The sequence below is a fragment of the Callithrix jacchus genome, chromosome 4 (assembly GCF_049354715.1).
Source record: "Callithrix jacchus isolate 240 chromosome 4, calJac240_pri, whole genome shotgun sequence".
Lineage (NCBI taxonomy): Eukaryota > Metazoa > Chordata > Mammalia > Primates > Cebidae > Callithrix > Callithrix jacchus.
In genome coordinates, this window is record NC_133505.1 from 77,077,470 (window position 1) to 77,099,352 (window position 21,883).

General features: G+C 36.9%; 1 protein-coding gene across 50 annotated transcripts in view; it reads left to right on the forward strand.

Annotated features, from left to right (window-relative positions):
- Window positions 1–21,883, forward strand: part of RIMS1 (regulating synaptic membrane exocytosis 1) — a 514,861-nt gene that overhangs the window by 61,740 nt on the left and 431,238 nt on the right. The window lies entirely within an intron of this gene.

The window sequence follows — 21,883 nt, forward strand, 5'->3', positions numbered from 1 at the left end:
ACCCAGAAAATAATTCTAGAAGGAGAAAATCAGAAGTTGGATACTGAGTGTTAGCCTCCCTGTTAACGGTAATAGACACTGGAGCCTGTCATTAGGATTTGGTGATAGCAAACTCAGTCAAGATATGAATTAAAAGAACAACCTTTTTTCAGGCCGATATCCCTGAGGAACATAGATGCAAAAATCTTCAATAAAATACTGGCAAACTGATTGCAACAGCACATCAAAAAGCTTATCCACCACAATCAAGTAGGCTTCATCCTGGGGATGCAAGGCTGGTTCAACATATGCAAGTCTGTAAACGTAATTCACCACATAAACAGAACCAAAGACAAAAACCTCATGATTATCTCAGTAGATGCAAAGAAGGCCTTTGACAAAATTCAACAGCCCTTTATGCTAAAAACCCTCAGTAAACTAGATATTGAGGGAACATATCTCAAAATAATAAAAGCTATTTACGACAAACCCATATTCAATATCAAACTGAATGGGCAAAAACTGGAAGCATTCCCTTTGAAATCTAGCACTAGGTGGGGTGTGGTGGCTCACGCCTGTAATCCCAGCACTTTGGGAGGTCGAGGCGGGTGGATCATGAGGTCAAGAGATTGAGACCATCCTGGTCAACATGGTGAAACCCCGTCTCTACTAAAAAAAAAAATACAGTAAATCAGCTGGGCATGGTGGCACGTGTCTGTAATCCCCGCTACTCAGGAGGCTGAGGCAAGAGAATTGCCTGAACCCAGGAGGCGGAGGTTGCGGTGAGCTGAGATCACGCCATTGCACTCCAGCCTGGGTAACCAGCTTGAAACTTGGTCTCAAAAAAAAAAAAAAAAAAGAAGGAAATCTGGCACTAGACAAGGATGCCCTCTCTCACCACTCCTATTCAATATAATATTGCAAGTTCTAGCCAGAGCAATCAGGCAAGAAAAAGAAATAAAGGGTATTCAATTAGGAAAGGAGGAAGTCAAATTCTCTCTATTTGCAGACAAAATGAATGTATATTTAGAAGACCCCATAATCTCAGCCCAAAATCTTTTGAAACTGATAAGCAACTTCAGCAAAGTCTCAGGATAGAAAATCAATGTGCAAAAATCACAAGCCTTCCTATACACCAATAACAGACTTAAAGAGAGCCAAATCAAGTGAACTGCCATTCATAATTACTACAAAGAGAATAAAATACCTAGGAATACAACTAACAAAGAACGTAAATGACCTCTTCAAGGAGAACTACAAACCACTGCTCAACGAAATAAGTGACGACAAAAACAGATCCAGAAACATTCCATGCTCATGGTTAGGAAGAATTAATATCGTGAAAATGGCCATACTGCCCAAAGTAACTTACAGATTCAATGCTATCCCCAACAAGCTACCAATGATCTTCACAGTACTGGAAAAAACCACCTTAAACTTTATATGGAATCAAAAGAGAGCCTTCATAGCAAAGTCAATTCTAAGCAACAAGAACAAAGCTGGAGGCATCACACTACCTGACTTCAAACTATACTTCAAGGCTACAGTAATCAAAACAGCATGGTACTGGTACCAAAACAGAAATACAGACCAATGGAACAGAACAGAGGCCTCGGAGGCAACACCACACGTCTACAACCATCTGATCTTTGACAAACCTGACAAAAACAAGCAATAGGGAAAGGATTCCCTGTTTGATAAATGGTGTTGGAAAACTGGCTAGCTATGTGCAGAAAGCAGAAACTGGACCCCTTCCTGACACCTTACATTAAAATTAACTCCAGATAGATTAAAGACTTACATAAACATAAGACCTAACACCATAAAAACCCTAGAAGAAAATCTAGGCAAAACCATTCAGGACATAGGCATAGGCAAAGACTGCATGACTAAAACACCAAAAGCATTGGCAACAAAAGCCAAAATAGACACATGAGATCTAATTAAACTTAACAGCTTTGCACAGCAAAAGAAACAGTCATTAGAGTGAATCGGCAACCAACAGACTCGGAAATAATTTTTTCAATCTACCCATCTGACAAAGGGCTAATATGCAGAATCTACAAAGACCTAAAACAGATTTACAAGAAAACAACAAACAAGCCCATTCAAATTGGGTGAAGGATATGAACAGACACTTTACAAAAGAAGACATATATGAGGCCAACAAACATATGAAAAAATGCTCATCATCACTGGTCATTAGAGAAATGCAAATCAGGCCAGGTGCAGTGGCTCACGCCTATAATCCCAGCACTTTGGGGGGCCAAGGCCAGTGGATCAAGAGGTCAAGAGATCGAGACCATCCTGGTCAACAAGGTGAAACCCTGTCTCTACTAAAAATACAAAAATTAGCTGGGCATGGTGGTGCGTGCCTGTAGTCCCAGCTACTCGGGAGGCTGAGGCAGGAGAATTGCTTGAACCCAGAAGGCAGAGGTTGCGGTGAGCCGAGATTGTGCCATTGCACTCCAGCCTGGGTAACAAGAGCAAAACTACGTCTCAAAAAAAAAAAAAAAAAAAAGAAACACAAATCAAAACCACATTGAGATACCATCTCACACCAGTTAGAATGGCGATCATTAAAAAATCTGGAGACAACAGATGCTGGAGAGGATGTGGAGAAATAGGAACAGTTTTACACTGTTGGTGGGAGTGTAAATTAGTTCAACCATTGTGGAAGACAGTGTGGTGATTCCTCAGGGACCTAGAAATAGAAATTCCGTTTGACCCAGCAATCCCATTACTGGTTATGTATCCAAAGGATTATAAATCATTCTACTATAAGGACACATGAACACGAATGCTCATTGCAGCACTGTTTACAATAGCAAAGATTTGGACCCAACCCAAATGTCCTTCTATGATAGACTGGACAGGGAAAATATGGCACACATGCACCACGGAATGCTATGCAGCCATAAAAAATGATGAATTCGTGTCCTTTGTAGGGACATGGATGAACCTGGAAACCATCATTCTCAGCAAACTGACACAAGAACAGAAAATCAAACACCACATGTTCTCACTCATACGCAGGTGTTGAACAATGAGAACACGTGGACCTGGAGGGGAGCATCACACATTGTTGTCTGTGGGGGGAATTGGGGAGGAACAGAGGGAGGTGGAGAGTTGGGGAGAGAGAACATGGGGAGAAATGCCAGATATAGGTGATGGGGAGGAAGGCAGCAAACCACATTGCCATGTATGTACCTGTGCAACAATCTTGCATGTTCTTTACATGTACTCGAAAACCTAAAATACAATTAAAAGAAAGGACAACCTTTTAGGAAACCTTCAGTTGCAAGATTATTAGCATAATTTTATAAGTTCCTTCTCTAGTTTCTGTATATATGTCTGAGAACTAAGATTTGTCCAAACATTTCAATATCTATTTTAAAATAGCTGGTTTCCCTTCAGAAACATTTTTTTCCTACTAAGACAGCTTCTACCTTACAATTAGTTTTTAAGTATTATAGTCTGATGGATTTTTGTCCAAAATGATGAAATTACATGACTTTCTCTTTAAATAAAAAAGGGAAAACTCAAAAGGAAGGATGCCTGAAGCATGCCTTTTGTGCATGCTTGTTTTTCTTTTTTACATATTTTATTGGACTGCCTTGACAAACAAAGCCAACATGCTAAGAAACTATAATCTCTTAAATGAGAGGGCATATACTGTTAAGTAGCTATAAATCTTGGCATTTAAATTCTTCCTGAAAATAACCATGCAAAAATCAAATTCACTATTGTCAGTCCACAGTGGTAAGATTAGAAGACATAGATAAATCATTAGAAGATTAGCTAAGTCAAAATAAGCATCTATGAAGGTTAAGATTCTGTTTTTATATTTTCTTCCCTTTTCTCATCTATGAGGGAGTATTTGGATTATATTTCCTTTGGTGAATAGATAACATGGTGAATTAAGCCTTGTTTTCTTTAACTTTTTTCTACATAAGGCTTGTATCAACTTCAACTTGGTTAGCTCTTTATTTTATTTATTTATTTATTTATTTATTTATTTATTTATTTATTTATTTTTGAGACGGAGTTTCGCTCTTGTTACCCAGGCTGGAGTGCAATGGCGCGATCTCGGCTCACCGCAACCTCCGCCTCCTGGGTTCAGGCAATTCTCCTGCCTCAGCCTGGGATTACAGGCACGCGCCACCATGCCCAGCTAACTTTTTGTATTTTTAGTAGAGACGGGGTTTCACCATGTTGACCAGGATGGTCTCGATCTCTCGACCTCGTGATCCACCCGTCTCAGCCTCCCAAAGTGCTGGGATTACAGGCTTGAGCCAACGCACCCGGCCGGTTAGCTCTTTATTGCAGGACGTTTTGTTTTTTCTTGTTTTCAGAATCACCCGATGCTGACATTGCCATCACTGTATTAAGAATGATGGTGACATTCACTCAACTACATTCCTACATTCAACAGAAAATTTTGGAGTGCCTTTTTATGTTGCCCCGGCTGGTCTTGAACTGTTGGGCTCAAGCTATCCTCCCACCTCAGTCTTCCAGAGTGCTGGGATTATAGGTGTGAGCCACCGTTCTCGGCCTGTTTACCTAAAATTTTTACTCAGTCATGTGGTAAACCAAGCCTCAAACTCAAGTCTTCTGACTCCTTGTCCTGTTGCTCTACCACACTTACCTTTCTTTATAAGACAATATCCCTGCTCCCTAGTAAGATTAAAATTGGGCAATTGAATGTGGGTGTGAGGTCGTCATGCTTTTTCCACCCAGGTCTCATGGAATGAAATCAGACAAAGTATTAAAAGACAGTCCAGAGTAGTGGCCCTGTGACAGTTTTATCATGGGCAGGCCTGACCCTGACTTACATTGTGTAATGTAATGTACAGTGTTATGTACTCTTATGTGGAGTTGGTAGGAAACCTACATGGGATTATTTACGAAACCCTAGGAAAAGCCTTGTGAATCTACAGTTTACCTCCCACTGTCCCCACTCCCCACCATCACTCTATGTCAAATTTCTCTAGTAACTCTGTCATTTGGGTGAGTGTATCAAAGTGACCACTAATTATAATCATTATCTATATTGAAAAAAAGTTCCAGTACTTTTATTTATGTGTTCAACAAATATGTATTGAGTGCCCATTATGTGCCAGAAAATTTTCTAAAAACTAGAGATACAGTAATGAATAAAACAAAATCCTGTCTATCATAGAGATTCTAATCATTCTCAATGATATTACTACAAATTCACTTCTCCTGAAATCAGGAAATTTGTGAGGTCTTTGGGGAATCTATATTGAATGAGGTAAGTAGTTGATAGAGGAAGGTGGTATCCTGCCCTCAGAGAATAGGCGTACAGCAGGCTTCTACTAGGAAATACTGGGAAAACTGAAATTTGGATATCATGAAAATATGCTAGGAAGTTTGGACCTGCTGCAATGGGAGGAAACGTATGTTTTGAGATCGCATAGCTGGCTATCCCCACAGGGCTAAGTAGTGATTCTGGAGTAGAGAGGAGGAATATGAATCTGTGGGCACAGCATTTATTTCTTGGGTGGTCTGTAGGACAGCTGGAGGGTCCTCAGCTGGGCTTACTCATGCTTCCTCGGGTTGGCTGGGTGGAAGTGACCTGTCCTAGGCTTGGCAAGGCTTGATCAAGCTGCAGACTGGGTTCAGATTTGTTCCATGTGTTTTTAGGTTTGTGTCACAGTAATGGCACTTCAAGAAGGTAAGTGCAGAAACGTATCTTTTTTTTGTTTTTTTTTTCATTTTATTTTTTGAGACAGAGTCTCACTTTGTCATCCAGGCTGGACTGCAGTGGTATGATCTTAGTTCACTTCAACCTCCACCTCCTGAGTTCAAGAAATTCTCCTGCCTCAGCCTCCCAAGGAGCTGCAATTAACAGGTGCAGGCCACCACACCCAGCTAATGTTTTGTATTTTTAGTAGGGACTGGTTTTCCCTGTGTTACCCAGGCTGGTCTTGAACTCCTGACCTCAAGCCATCCACCCATGTCAGCTTCCCAAAGTTCTGGGATTACAGGTGTGAGCCTTCACACTGGCCAAGGAGCACATCTTAAGCCCTTTATTGTGTTAAACATTTGCTAACATCCAGTCGTCCAAGGCAAGTCACATGGGAAGCCCCAGTTCACAGTGTGAAAAATAAATACACCCCCGGTACTGTGAGTTTAAAGAAAATGGCATAGCTAAACTTGGTAATGAAGAAGTGGGACAGTGGGGTGGAGGTGAAAATGAGTGAATATTTTTGAACAATACTTTAAGCGGGGCTGCGGGGGGAGCATTAAGGATAGAGAAGTAGATCCATTGATGTAAACTGTTTGTGAAAGCATGTTAACATTCCGACTTATTTCTCATTATTTTCCCATTATTCCATATCCTCCCTTTACCACTGTACCTTTCCCTTTCAGAATTAGTTTCTTTCTTAAATATAAAAACATACTTACTTCTTAGAATAATAGTAGATTGAAATAGCTTAATTTAGTGACTTCCAGCTGACTCTCCAGGATTCTCAAACCACTTAGGGCTAAGTTTTCAATGAGGAAGAAAGTCAAAGCAAATGTACCTGCTTTTCTATTAAGACCACTGAGCTATTATCAATGGGCATTTGGGTTGGGGGGAAAAGGGGAGGGCCAGTGGGAGGGGGAGGTGGGGAGGGATAGCCTGGGGAGAAATGCCAAATGTGGGTGAAGGGGAGAAGAAAAGCAAAGCACACTGCCATGTGTGTACCTACGCAACTGTCTTGCATGCTCTGCTCATGTACCCCAAAACCTATAATCCAATAAAAAATTTAAAAAAAAAAAAAAAAAAAAGACCACTGAGCTGCAGCAGCTCTAAGGACACAAGAATTACAGCTCTGAGACTATTTTCATGCTTCTCCTCAACCATACTGAATTAAAGGATGCTGCTTTTTACCTTTAGAGTCTTAAACTATCTATGTCTACAGAAGAGTGAAAGAGGGTTAGAATATAGTGATGGACAGCTTCCACTTACCTAATTTTTAAGTGGGAGTAGATGAGACTTTCATAATTTTTTTGTCTTTTTAGTTATGTTTCTAATTAAAATAATTTCTTAAAGCCTTTGGTATGAGATGTTACTGTTAGAAACTGCAGCTAATGCCCAGGATTTGTTAGAAAATAAATGATTTTTTCCTTACCAGAAAATATCTAAGACATATTTTTAGTTCTACATAGAATGTAAAGTCTTTCAAAATATCAATTTTAGGATTTTCCCAGCAATAAATCTTAGTATAATCTTAAGTAATATTTTCTGGGAAATACTGAATGCAAATATACCTTTCAAATAATCTCCATAACAAGTAATGCTTTTTAACATATTTGGACTTTTCCTGAACTCTGATATAAAGCTCCTTTAAGAGTGTCATGTATATGTAACAATTCATCTTGATGCAAAATTTTCCTACATAAACCCATTTCTTTTTTTTTTTTTTTTTTTTTTTGAGACAGAGTCTTGCTCTGTTGCCAGGTGCCAGGCTGGAGTGCAGTAGTGCTATCTTGGCTCACTGCAACCTCTGCCTCCCAGGTTCAAGCAATTCTCCTGCCTCAGCCTCCCGAGTAGCTGGGACTACAGGTGCACGCCTCCATGCCCAGCTAATTTTTGTATTTTTAGTAGAGAAGGGGTTTCACCATGTTGGCCAGGATGGTCTTGATCTCTTGACCTTGTGATCCACCCACCTCAGTCTCCCAAAGTGCTGGGATTACGGGCATGAGCCACCGCACCTGGCCATAAACCCATTTCTTAGCTTTAACTATATTTACATTTATTCTTCAGAGTCCAACATGGCATAAAGAAGTAAACTGTTTTCTTTGAAAAGCGTATTAATTATTTGACTTCCATTGTTGTTGGTTGGAGTGATTGCTTTCCAAATCACATGAAATTATATTCTACTGGCATGAAGGATGACATATTGTTAAATTAGTAGAATTTTGACTTTTTTCTTTGAGTCTGTTAGTAATTTTTCTTCTTTTATTTTTTACCTTTTTATTGAGATATAACTTATATAGAATAAAATGTACAGATCTGAAATGCTTAGTCTGATGAGTGTTCACAGTTGCATGAATACCACAACTCAAAACAAGCTATAAAACATCACAATACCACCCCTTAGTGCAGGCGCGCACGCACACACACACACACACACCTGGAGATGACTACTTTTTGATTCTTGTCATCACTGATTGCTTTTTGCCTATTCTTAGACTCTATAAAAATTGAATTATATTGTAATAATTCTTGTGTTTGGCTTCTTTGCTTTAAAAATATTTGAGCTACATCCATATCATTGCATGTGTTCAAAATGTATTTTATTGTATGAATGTCATGATTTATTTCCAGTCAGTTATTTTATTGATGAACACCAGTGTTGTCACTAATTTTAAGCTTAGTAGTCTTATTATCAATAAGACTACTCTACTATGAACATTCTTTTTTTGTTGTTGAGACAGAGTCCCTCTGTCACCCAGGCTGGAGTGCAGTGGTGCAACCTCAGCTCACTGCAACCTCCGTCTTACGGGTTCAAGCGATTCTCCTGCCTGAGCCTCCTGAGTAACTGGGATTACAGGCACCCACCACCATGCCTGTCTAACTTTTGTATTTTTAGTAGAGACAGGATTTCATCGTATTGGCAAGGCTAATCTTGAACTCCTGACCTCAGGTGATCTGCCCACCTTGGCCTCCCAAAGTTTTGGAATTACAGGGGTGATCCAGCATGCCCAGCCTGTGAACATTCTTGTACAAATCAGTTTGTAGACCTATGTTTTTATTTCTCTTGAGTAAATACTAAGAAATCAATTCCTAAGTCATAGGATAGGTTGTTTTGTTATTTATTTATAGTAATTCTTTAGTTATTCTGGATTCAAGCTCTATGTACATATATGTAATATATATGTATATGTACATATGTACCTAATTATATGTAATGTATATTTAAGATATATAATGCAAATATTTCCTTTGAGTCTAGGAGTGCATATTTATATTTTAATAGTGTCTATTCAGTAAAATTGTTAAGATTTTGATAAAGTTTAGTATTTAAATTTTTATTGTTCGTGAAGGATCCATAATTCTTAACTATCCAGTGTCAAAACTAAAATATTACTTCTAAAGTAAGGTCTTTTTGAGTTACATAGTAACAAACTATGGGTGATTTGAACTGATAAAGACAATGTCACATGTATTGTTTATTGTTAATGTTATAATTGGCTAATTTACTACTTAATGTTATATAAAAGAAAAAGTAGAAAAGTTTTTCAATAAGGTAATTATGTAGTTTTAGAGACAATGTCTCACAAAATTTATCTATAGGTAAAAGAAGATATAGTTATTTGCCTAAAAGATAAATGAAATTTATGTATGAACAGTAGTAATGTTTAATTTGTAATATTTCCACTCTACTGTTAGCATGACATACTGCAAGGTTTAAATTTTCCCACATATCTAATTTAGGAAATACAAAAGTACTTCAGGATCTTAAGACTGTTGTATTGTTAGGTTTTAATCTTCCTCTTTCTTTCTCTCTTCCTTTCCATAATTCTATTTTGCTTCTCTTTGATGGGATTTCACTAAGACATTACAATAATATAAATTGAAACTTACAACCAATAAAAAATTGATATTATAAACATGCCTACTATGTAAACAGAGTTATTAGAGTAAACTTTCTTTAAGTTTTACTTGGAGCTTCCTTTGATCCTTGACCAAAACAAATCATGATAAACATTTGTAACATAAGAGGAATATCATTTTTCTTGGTGTTAGATTTTGAAAAAAATTAATGTGGAGTTTATTAGAATGGGATCAAACTGATGTAATCATTAGTAACTTCACCACTATTTTACAGTAAAGGCAGAAAGTGACTTCATACAGCTATATCTTGTATCGACCTCTCATAAAAGCTGAGCACCTAACATTAAAATGCAGTTCAGGGAAAGCTCTTTTATAACAGACTCTGATAATGTGGTCCAAGTTATGGAGTCTTCTTGTGGTTTAGCTTCCTCTAAGGAAAGGACTCATTTCATCTACTGGAGTGAATGTATAGGTCATTCTTCAACAGCAGTTTCCAAACATCTGCCTGCACACATTAGCATCACCCAGGGGAGCTAATATGAAAATTTCTGAGCCCAAACCCCAGCTCTGTCGGTCTGAGCTGGGACCCAAGGACGTCTTCCCTTTAAAAACCTCTTTAGATGATTCTGATGTATAGCCAGGTGTGGAAGCCATTCATAGGTAATTTGCCCGGAATTTCATTTCTGTCAGTTGGCCTTTTTATATGACGTGGTTATTAGAGAGAGTTGTAAAATATGCATTTGTGTTGGACCTAGAGTGAAAATACCGCACAACAAAAGGAGTCAACTTTTAAGAAACTTATTAACCAAAAATTTCTCTAGAGTAGTTAGGTCTCTGCAATATATGCCTAGTGAGAGATAGTTGACGGACTGTAGAAAAACAGAAGTGAAGAAAGGATAAAGGGGACACAGGACCACTGAATTTAAATATATGCAGAGATGATCTTTTAGAAAAGCAGCAAACTTACTAGATACAGTTGCAGATTTCAGTAAACATTTTAAAAATAATATTCCAATAGTAAGGAGTTTTTATCAATAGAGTTAACTATCTCAAGGCTGATGAATTCTCTGTAGTTTTAGGTTTGCCTGTAGTAGAAGCCTGAATGCTAATGAACAAGTTAACGGCTTTGACTAAAGTGGTGACACATTTCAGTCTTAGAGTTTGAAATCCTCTGATGTTTTTCTGTATACATGAATCTATAAATAAGTACATGCAAAGTAAATGCCAGGATTAACCAGAACTCTGGAAGTGACGTTAAATAGCAAGGTGAATATTAGTTATACAGGATAATATAACTAAAATTATTTAAAACCTTCAATAACACTAAATGACATGACAGTGTATATACATACTAAAAGTATAATAAGCTAGAATTTTATTTTATAATATAAATATATTTTATATTTAACATTTTAGGAAAAAAAGAGTCAGCCTTTATTATATTGCTAATTCTAGATTCCTATGCTTGATCTTGCTTTTTATCTATATTTGAATATAATTAATTTTTAATTAAAAATTAATTTAAGCAATCAAGGAAATAAAACGGTTTAGTAATAAAGTAGGAGTTCAGCTTGTGAATCTAATGCTGTGGCAACTTATATAGGACAGGGCCGTGTAAAGCCTTTATCAAGATATTATTTAACATGCTTACCATGTAGAGTTGTTGTGAGGATCAAATGAGTTAATGCATGTAAAGAGCTTAAATGAGTCCCTATCATATCATAAATGTTCAATAAATGTTATTATTGCTATTATTATTGATGAACAGAGTGACTTGTTTTCATGATCATTACAAGTGTCATGGTATGTGGCACAGAGAAGGTTTCTTGTATTTGTTCATTGATTACACCCAATCACTATGTAATGATTTGATGTCATAATCATCAGGGCTTCCCAGTGAAGCCATGAAACACACCACCATTTCATGTATTTCCAGTGCAGACATTCCTTGAACTTCTTCCCAGTAGTTGGGCTGTTGCTATTAAACAAATTCTCATATTCCTGTATAAGAACATGTGTTTCCTGAAGAAGTTGGTGGTGGATAAATGAGAATACGTCGCCTGAAATTATTTCTGGAGTTCATTACTTTTGAGTTTTGAAAGGACTAAAAATTAAAGGAATGGGAGAAGGGGTCAGGTAATTTGAAGTAAGAAAAGTGGGATATGAAATAAAGATCAAAGTGAAAAAATGATATTCTAAAAATGTGAAGTAGATTTGCCAGACTTAGGAAATAAGCTATATTAGAAATTATGAATTTTCAGTAGATACAGATTTAATACCTGACAGGTAATGGGAGGTGAAGTCTGGAAATGACAATTCAGGAATAATTAGCTCAGGTAAAGTCACAAAATTGACAGCCCTATCAGGTCAAGGGAGAGAGCAAATGTCTTAGAGCATGTTCACCTTTGTCAGTGAGGAGTAAGAAATCCTGTTTACTAGATTATCTTTCCAAATGCCATGCTATTCATCCATATTTTCCTAAATGTTTCTTCATATTTCTATCAGTTTTGATGCAGGGGATGAAAAATTATTTGCAAGATTATTTGCTTTTCTCACTCTACATGCAAAAGATAGACTAAGAAGCAATCATATTCCAGTATTAAAGTTGCCATGTAAGTATCAAATTGATTTAGTTTCCTTTTTTTGGTCATATTTTAGGAAAAAGAGGCCTGTGACCTCTGGACAAAATAAAGAAATATTCATTCAAAATAGAAAATGAAAGGTGTGTATTTCTCACGTGACACTTTAATATTATTAGGAAAGTAACAGCCCATGTAATAACACATTTTCATATCTGACTAGCTCCATTTTTTCTCTAACTTTCTGGGCAGGTGAATGAGTTGAAAAAATAGTTACAATTAATTGAAAGTAATGTCTGAAATTGTTCATTAATGCTTTTCCAAGTTTCATTTTCCCATTTTATTTTATCTATTTAAAATCCACTTAAACCCCACCAAGGAACCATTGTGGGACCTCTCAGTAGATATTTATTTAGCTATTGGGCTCCCAGATGTAGGAGGAAAATGAATACTTTGTGGGGAAAAGACATACTTAGTTACATAGAAGTACCCTAAAATCATTATTCAAAGAGCTGTGGTTTTGTGATAAAAATAGAAAACAGAAAACTCTTAGTTGTAAAACAGCTCTGGAAATTATCCTTACAAATAGCATCAATTTCCCCCTCTGCTACCAAATTTCATTTTTTTTATCCTGAACATTTAGAGTGTGGACAATTATTAACTGATAACTCTCTCTTACTCTTGTACAATGTTGCAATATGGCAAGCGGATGTAAGTTAAAGACTAATGCTTACAACTCAAAACATTCTAGTGTAATTTTGTGGCTCTTGCTACAACTGACAATGAAATTATTTATTTGCTCAATACAAAATACTTCACAGATATCAGGTAATTTTGAAATGATGAACTGTGCTTCTAAGAGGAAACTCTGGTATTTCACAAATACATTTTGTAATTTGGGCGACATTATCTTTTTTTAACTTACAAAGCACCAGTCATAATATATGACATGTGACTATATGACATGACTTAAAGTATGTGGGATTCGGAGCAGAGTTTCAGGCCCACTGTAGGCACCAGAAATCTAAGCTGGTATTATTAACTGTTGTTTTCCTGTTTTGTTGTTTGCTTTTCGTATCTAAATGGGTTTACATTTCTTGACATTCATCTTGTTTTACTGAATTGCTTTCTTAAGTTAATCAAGACTGTTTATAGTTATTTGCCTCTCTTTGAGAGAGTTAATATACCTGTTTAAATTGATGTTATTGCCTGCTAACAGTCCCTCACCTCTCTCTCAATCAAGTGAGTGATTGCTTCTTATGACAGAGAGACCACAGGCAGCCTAGCTTGGGAAAAAGCCAGCAGGTGAGACTAGTGGTTTTCAATTGGTTTATAAAGCATATAAGTTAGCTGTGAGGGATGTTGGAATTCTTTACTAGTAGAAATGGAAATACTAAAAGCTATAAACAATTTTGTCTTTAACCTATGTTAGTTCCAAGATTATTCCTGTAACACTGTCATTCTCACTTTTTGATCAATATGTTTTCTTTAGTGGAAAATAAAATGACTGGGACTTTTGTTTATGCAACTGGAGCCTATGATGATGTCTCAAATGGAAGCACCTTCTGTCATTATGGATCAGGGAGCAAAACAGACTGAATCTGTGGATTGAGACCATGTTTTTTTTTCCTTTTTTTTTTTTGGAGACTGAGTTTCACTTTTGTTACCCAGGCTGGAGTGCAATAGCACGATCTTGGCTCACTGCAACCTCCACCTCCTGGGTTCAAGCAATTCTCCTGCCTCAGCCTCCCAGAGACCATGTGTTTTACCTTGCTGGAAATATTAAGGGCCGGGCGTGGTGGCTCACGCCTGTAATCCCAGCACTTTGGGAGGCGGAGGCAGATGGATCACGAGGTCAAGAGATCGAGACCATCCTGGTCAACATGATGAAACCCCGTCTCTACTAAAAATACAAAAAAAAAAAAAAATTAGCTGGGCATGGTGGCGTGTGCCTGTAATCCCAGCTACTCAGGAGGCAGAGGCAGGAGAATTGCCTGAACCCAGGAGGCGGAGGTTGCCATGAGCCGAGATCACGCCATTGCACTGCAGCCTGGGTAACGAGCAAAACTCCATCTCAAAAAAAAAAAAAAAAAAAAAATATTATACATCCTTGTGGTTTTTCTCATGTTCTCTCTAATTACTGTAGTTTGTCATTACCAAGTTAGTTTAAAACAAGAACAACAATAACAAAAACACCTTGCTCTAAATCTAAAACAATAAGCCTTCTAAGCAGGCCTCAGATGTGTTTACCTAAATATTCAAGTAGACATGGGTTAGTGAGAAAGAAAGACAGTTAGCTAGAGTTTGAAGCCTGGCAGAGTCTGCCACTCAGGCCTGCCCAAGGGTGCTTCCTGTAGAGAAGCTGGATACTCAAGAAGAAGTGAAAAAAAAATTTTTTTTGTGCCCAACAAGCCAAAGAGGAAACTGCCAATTTCTTCTTGCTTTTAGGACATGGTGATCCTACTAACTAGTGAAAACATAACTATTAGTGAATGATAGGTGGGAACAGAGAGCTCTCTCACATATGTCCCCTCTTCCCCACTTCTGGCACAGGTATGGATGGGAAAGAAGTATTTAGCCAAAGTTTCTGCCTCTAGGAACTTAGTTAGAAATATGAGAAGAGGTAGGCAGAGCAATAATTTTCATTCTCTAAACCTTTTGAAAATGAGTCTCATACAGCGTGGCTCTTCCTGGGAGAAAATGGAGATGGCCATTATTGTCAAATGAAAGGTGACATTTTGAGAAATAATCCCCTACGTGTTTAATTCATGTAATCCCTGTTTACCTCTTCAACAACTTTGTTTCCTCAAACTCTTTTCCCCTTCTCTCCCTCTTCCCTTTCCGTGCCCTACCTCTTGCTTCCACTTCCCCTTCTCTCCTCTCTTTCTGTATCTTTAACTTCTCCCTTTCCCATGGGTAATTCCTCATCTAGCATTGTACCCATAAATAAAAAAGACCATCTTCCCTTCATTACACCCTCTTTCCTCAGTTCAGCTTTCATCCATGTTTGCAGCAATTCTCTTCATTCTCTCTTTATTTTCACATCACGTTATTTCTCTTCAGCCCACTGCAGTTCCACTTGAGCTACATCTCCTTTTCCTTCTGCTTAATTCAGAGCAAGATTTTAGACGTCATCTTATTTGATACCTCCCTCTGATACACTACACTGACAATTTCTTCCTCTTCTGGCAGTTCCTTACTTCTTAGTGGATGGGTATTGTTTTGCTTTATTTTTGCCTGGAATGAACAAATTTTCCCTTGCAGGTTTAGTGGCAGGAAATTTCTGGTATTCTAAGATTTTCTAAAGTTGTGTTGAATTTGCAGGCAGCACATGGTTTTTGGAGAATGAATGCAGGTTAGTAAGTAGATAAAAAAACAAATGAGAAAACGAATATGTAGGGAATGATAGCAGATATAAATTCATAAGTAAGTAAAGTACGTATAACATTTTAAAAATTGCTGAATGGAGAAATAAACTGATTGTGTTAACAGAAAGTAATAGCTTGACTAAAAAGAAGTTAATTGAACATGTTGCCAAAATCTTGGAAACAATATGAGAAACTTAAAGAATCAAGTCTGTTGGTATTCTGGAGATATAAAGGATGATAATGGGGTAGATTGCAATGATTAAGATGACCAGAGACTTGACTTCTTAGCTATTATTTTGTTTTCTTATTAGTCTTTGAAAAATTTGTTTTTCCAAAATTTAAAATCTCTCATTAATCTCTGTAGTGAATCTTTATTTTGTTATCACCTTTATTTTAGAATCCTAGCCTTTTCATATTGTTTTGTGAATAATTTCCTGGCCTCTTCAGGGGAAGTTCAACATTCCTCATTGCTCGCTGTGAAAAATGGCCAGCTGGTTTCCCTTGTCTTATAATTAGGAGTCTACTTCACCTATCTTTCATACCTTTTGAAAGTAAAAATTACTCTGATGAAGCTCCTGAAGCTTCCCTGAATGCACACTGGTGGTGTAACAGGACCTGATGGTTTGTGATTAGTACATCTGGCTTTTCAAAATATCAACGTTCACTTTTCCCTTCTGGTGTAGAATTTTCACAATTCCATCTTCACCCTATGGGTAACAGTCATCATGTTCATTTGTTCACTGATAAATTGACGTGAATATACAAACTTCCATATAAAATGAGTTTTAAAATAATATTCTTCACCTTTTCCTCTTTTAGAATTTGTGAATGGAAGTGAGATCACTTCCAAACACCTCCTGTGAAATATATATTTGAAGATATTTTTATCGATTGCATTTTATTTGTCTTGCAAATGAATTATTTGTCTTTTCACCTTTCTTTATTCTTTCACGTATAGAAACGCTTTCTCTATGTACCAGGATCATATGTCTTATCTTTCACATTTTGTAGTGTTCCAGTATTGTCATTGGTCTTAAGGCCACTCTACACTTCTAGTTTAGCCAGCTCAATATTCTGATGTCACCATTGTTCTTCTGTTATGTAATATTTGGTGAAGATGATCTGGTAATACTAGAATAATGTTTAAAGAACACTGAATTATGTAGGATTATTTGAATACTTTCAGCAATATACCCATGTCAGGAAATCAATGGTATTGAAACATGTCTGAGGATACTGGACTCTGTAACTTCACAGCGGATGTTTATTGTTTATCAGTTTCCATTCATCTTTTAAAAATTAAAGACAGCTGCCTGGAATGGTGGAAAGGACATTAGTTTTAATACCAAATGAACCTTGACTAAAATCCTGATTTCTTAAGGTATCAACATTTGCCATTTATCATTGTAAAAATAATTTAACCTCTTAGATCCATAGTTTCTTCACTGGCCAAGTAGGACAATGATATCCTCTGGTAGGGTGGTATGAAGAATACATGACATATGCTTTGAATATTTTGGTATATTATAGGTATTAAATAAATAGAAGTTCTCCTTATTTTTCTACCCTTTTTAGAAAAATCAGAAAAAAGATAATTTTTTTCTCTTTACCATTAAGAAATATCCCCATAAATAATTACTTTAATGTCGTATTTGATAAAATATTGGTACATCAGATGTTAAATAGTATTTCACTAGTTTGAAACAGTAAGTGAATATTAAAGAGTTCTTTCCACTAAAGGAGTCATATTCTATGACATACGTACCCTTTTTCTTGTTCAGAAAGAGTGAACCTTACTCAAACCATATGAATACAAATTTAGTGAAGTTACTGAAATCATAAAACTTCTTGGTCACTTATTTACATTTTATGAATACTTTATAGAAACTTGCTATAATGTGACAAAGTATTGCCTAGAATCTGTTTTAAATCACTATATTTTACCATGTTAAATTAGTTACTCAAGCTTGAAATCTAGAGATTTTCATTCTTTTTATCTTCTTTATTCATTTAACAAATATGTGGTGAGTTGCTACGACATGTAAGACACTGTTCTAGGCTCTTGGCATATGTCAGTGATCCAAAGAGACAAAGAACTCTGATCTTGAGAATTTCATATTTCAGCAGTGGGAGATGGTACATCTCAGAAAATAGTAGAGCAAGGTGAAGGGTGCCTGGAAATATTTGGATGTGGTGAGGGGAGAAAATTGTACAAGTAAGTAGGATAATTAAGGTAGGAACCATCAAAAACTGACAATTGAGCAAAGACTTGAAAGAAATAGAGGTTTAGTAATACCTGTATTGGGAAGAGCATTCCAGACAGAAGGAAAGGTTGGTGCAGAGACTCAAGGCAGGAAGGTAGATGGAGGGAGTAGTGATGGGAGTACTGATGCCTAAGGATTCTGACACTTCCTTATGTGTAAAGTCGGGAACTACTGGGTAGACGTTGCAGGACCTGATTTATCTTTCAAAAGAGTCATTCTGGCTGTTGTGTTGAGAATAGACTCCAGGTGGAGGACAATAGTAAATGTTGGGTGACCAGTTAAAAGTCTATGGTGAGAATTCAAATGAGAGACAATATTGGCTCAGGATGGGGTGGCAATAGTGGAGGGGTTGATAAGTTGTCAAATTCTGCACAAATTTAGAAAATACAGTCTGGTAGATAGGACACAGGATGTAAGAGAAAACTAGGAGTCAAGTCTAAAGTTTTTGGCCTGAACAGCTAGGGAAATGTAGTTATGAACAGCCAAGATCGAGATGGCTGGTAGTAGAATCAGGTTTGGGGGAGAAAGATGAAAAGTTCCATGTTAGAATTGCTGATTTTGAGAGGTCTATTAAATATCCAAATAAAAATATTGAGGAGGCAGTCAGATGTCCGACTGAAATTAAGAAGAGAGAATCAGGCAGGAAATAGGAATGTTGCATGTATTTAGGGTACTTTATGGCTAATGTCATGTTGAAGAATGGCGTGAAGGAGGAAATGGGGGTTGTAGAAGGAAAGGTGGCCAGATGCAGAGCCCCTGAAGTCTTTTCTTGTCTGTTTCTAGGTACTTTTATTCAGTAATCAACAAATCTGAAAATTGTATATTTGAAAAATGTTTTTGTCAACCTTATATTGTCTTAACTGCTCCTAAGGTCTCTTAGGACCAATGTGAATTATTACAATAACACTTGGGAAGTAGACACAAACACGTTTTTCCCTAACACTGTTTGGAGATAATTGTCTCCATTTCTGATAGGAAGATTAAAACATTGTAAGACTAAGAACAGAAATGTAAACGTGCCATAGTCTACTATTTGGCTGCTTCCTGCACAGTAACTAGTTTCCTGACATTAGTCATGAAAGATAAAACCATTTAAAGTTCACATTCAAATAAAGCTTTACATAAAATAGTGGTGTTTTTTTGGGGAGGGAGGGTAGAGGGTAGTGATTGCAGACACCAAAATGGAAAGTCAAAAGAGAGAAGGTAATTATGTAAATTGTGTTTCTTGAAGGCATTTAGAATTTTTAATTCACATACTCTAAGTATCTGAAAGCACATTTAGTTTCTGTTTGGAGAGATGAAAGCCTTGCCATAGCTTCATCTGCAGGCTTGTGGCAATGTTAGTTTCTCCCGTGTGTAAGTGCACTGAAGAGTAGAAGTGGCTGAGTGGGCAGTTGGCAACCATTCATCGCATTGATTGCAGTCATTCATAAAACCCAACGGCACTGAGGGTGGAGTCAGGAGGAGCATTCCCCTGAGCCAGTTACAGAATGTCTTATTTGCATAAATCTTCAGTGATGCTTCAGTGATGAGGGAATGCTCACATGCAGTTAGAAGACTGTCTAAGAGCTCTAATCTGATAAATCTGAGAAATTAAAGACTTTGCAAAACCTAAGAGGTCAAATGCTTTGAATTCCTAGTCCCTCAATCCGTGGTAATTCTGGGAAGTCAGCCTTGTGGCGGCGTTTGTGGCTGAAGGAGTGAATTATACCCGGAGACCGACCCCTTAAAAGTTGCAGCATACTGAAATATCATTGTTGTGTTTCTTAAAGTATGTGGGGTTTATATTATTATAGCAAGTCTAATGCATAGGAGAAAGTGGAAATTGCTGAGGTTACACAGTTTCCATACATTAAAACTGTCAAAACTACTAAAGGTTTATCTCTCTAAACTATAATGCAGTTCAATTATAATTTTAAGGAAATGGTAATCCACACAAGCTAACAAAAAATCTTGTGAGTATATTATACTCTGATTTGTCTTATTCTGAGTGTGGAGTACTTCGTTCTTTTTCTTTCTTACATCTAGAAAAAATTTTAGCTAAAAAAGAAATCAAATTAGAAAACGCAGGAGTGTCTATTGCCATGATTTAGAATCCCCCCCAAATTGAATAAATAATTACCAACCTGAAACAATTAGTTTTCTCCCTTCAAAACACAGATTCAATAGCTAGCTACATTGCTCTAGGCTTGAATATTTGTCCTGTGGCCAGAATATATCTTATTATGGAAAATGTGTTATTTTCCTGTTTTATTCATTAAAGTCAGATTAATTCTAAATATATTGCTTTTGAATATTAATGTATTTATTTTTATTATTCAATAACACTTTAAAGTTAAAAACTTTCAATGAAGTTTTTGTCAGAAAGATTCTATAACACACATAGACCAAAACAGTATGTCAGCTTTTAATTTTAAATCAAAACCTTGAGATTAGACAAGAATTTTCTTAGAAAGATAGGGCTTTTTAAATTTTTATTTTATTTTTGTTTTATTTTTTATTTGAGACAAAGTCTTGCTCTGTTGCTCAGGCTGGAATGCAGTGGCACGATCTCAGCTCATTGCCACCTCCACCTCCCAGGTTCAAGCAGTTATTCTGCCTCAGCTTCCCTAGTAGCTGGGACTATAGGCATGCACCACACACCCAGGTAAAACTTGTATTTTTTTAGTAGAGATGGGGTTTCACCATGTTCGTCAGACTGGTCTTGAACTCCTGACCTCAACTGCTCCACTGGCGTCAGTCTCCCAAAGTGCTGGATTACATGCGTGAGCCACCACACCTAGCCAATAGGGCCTTTTAGTCAGAAAAAAAGTTTGCTTAGAAACCTGCCTTTAGTGCTGCCTAACACTATATTTGTTAGAAAACGGTTACTTCAGCACATATTTTTAAAAACTCTTAAGTGGTTGATTTGTTTTATTTGAAAGCACTGTATGAATACCTGAGACTTAAACGGGGAAAAAAAGAGATGAATCAAGATTTCTCACAAATTTAATTCTGTAGAATTTTTCCAAGTTGGTGATATTTCAGATATTTTCACAAATAAGTCTGTGTAGGTTAAAAATGCTGCATATGCTATTTTTAGTTAAGTGAGAATTGCTAAAGATTTTTGAATGCTATGAAATTTAACTTGCTGGACATTTTACCTGTGTAAGTTAGATTAAAATTTCAGCACTCAGAAATCCTAGAACATTACACTTCCCTAACAATTGCCTTCCTGAATGTTCTCAAGGCTGATGCATGATTGGCCTTCTCTCACAACACTGGGAAAAGAACACAAGGCTTTGTGGTTCCTGTGGATGTCGTTGACTCGTATCTCTTGACCAATTCATTGAAAGTTTAGCATCAATTCTTGACGAACACCATTTTTTGAAACTTACTCACAAAGGGAGGGTGTGTTGAGGCTTTGAAATGGCACCGTGTTCTTTTCCTGTCATGTTACATTTTGGTTTCAAAGTCTTACTGATCTTGTTTGAAATGAGCAGTATGTGTGTGCACGTTTCTGTGCATTGTGTCCATGTTTCCCTGTATCATTTCTTTCAGAAGTGGAGAAATTTGCCATGCAGTTTAAACTCTGGGAAAACAGTTTATCTACCACTGCTTCACCAGTGATCTACTTCTGGAATAACATGACTGGCCTTAAATATGAGCAGGGTAGTCAAATCTCCAAGAAGCCTCCATGAAAGCTCTTAAGAACCAGATTCATATTTGAAGAGTTCTGGATCCTAAGGGGAATTCCATTTAGCAAAGACTAAGATGTGGGCTCTAAGTTTTGTAACCAAACCTTCTCTATTCAAAACCATGTTTATTTTAAAGCTTTAGAGGAAAAGAAATATCTGAGCCATCCAAATTCATCCTCAGATGGAGGTGTTTTCTGATTTCTGCCAATAAATGTCACCAATGCTCTGTAAGCCCTGTTTACGTGAAAGTAGGAATATCTCTTCCTGCTGCCCTTTGAAGCTTTGTTATATTGTCTCCCATCTGCATTTATTTTGTGATGGATGGCTTAAGACACAAAGACATTAATTACATTTTTTTCACATTTTGGAGGTATCTTTCTTATTTTACACACACACACACACACACATATACACACACACACACTTTATATATGAGCATTGTCTT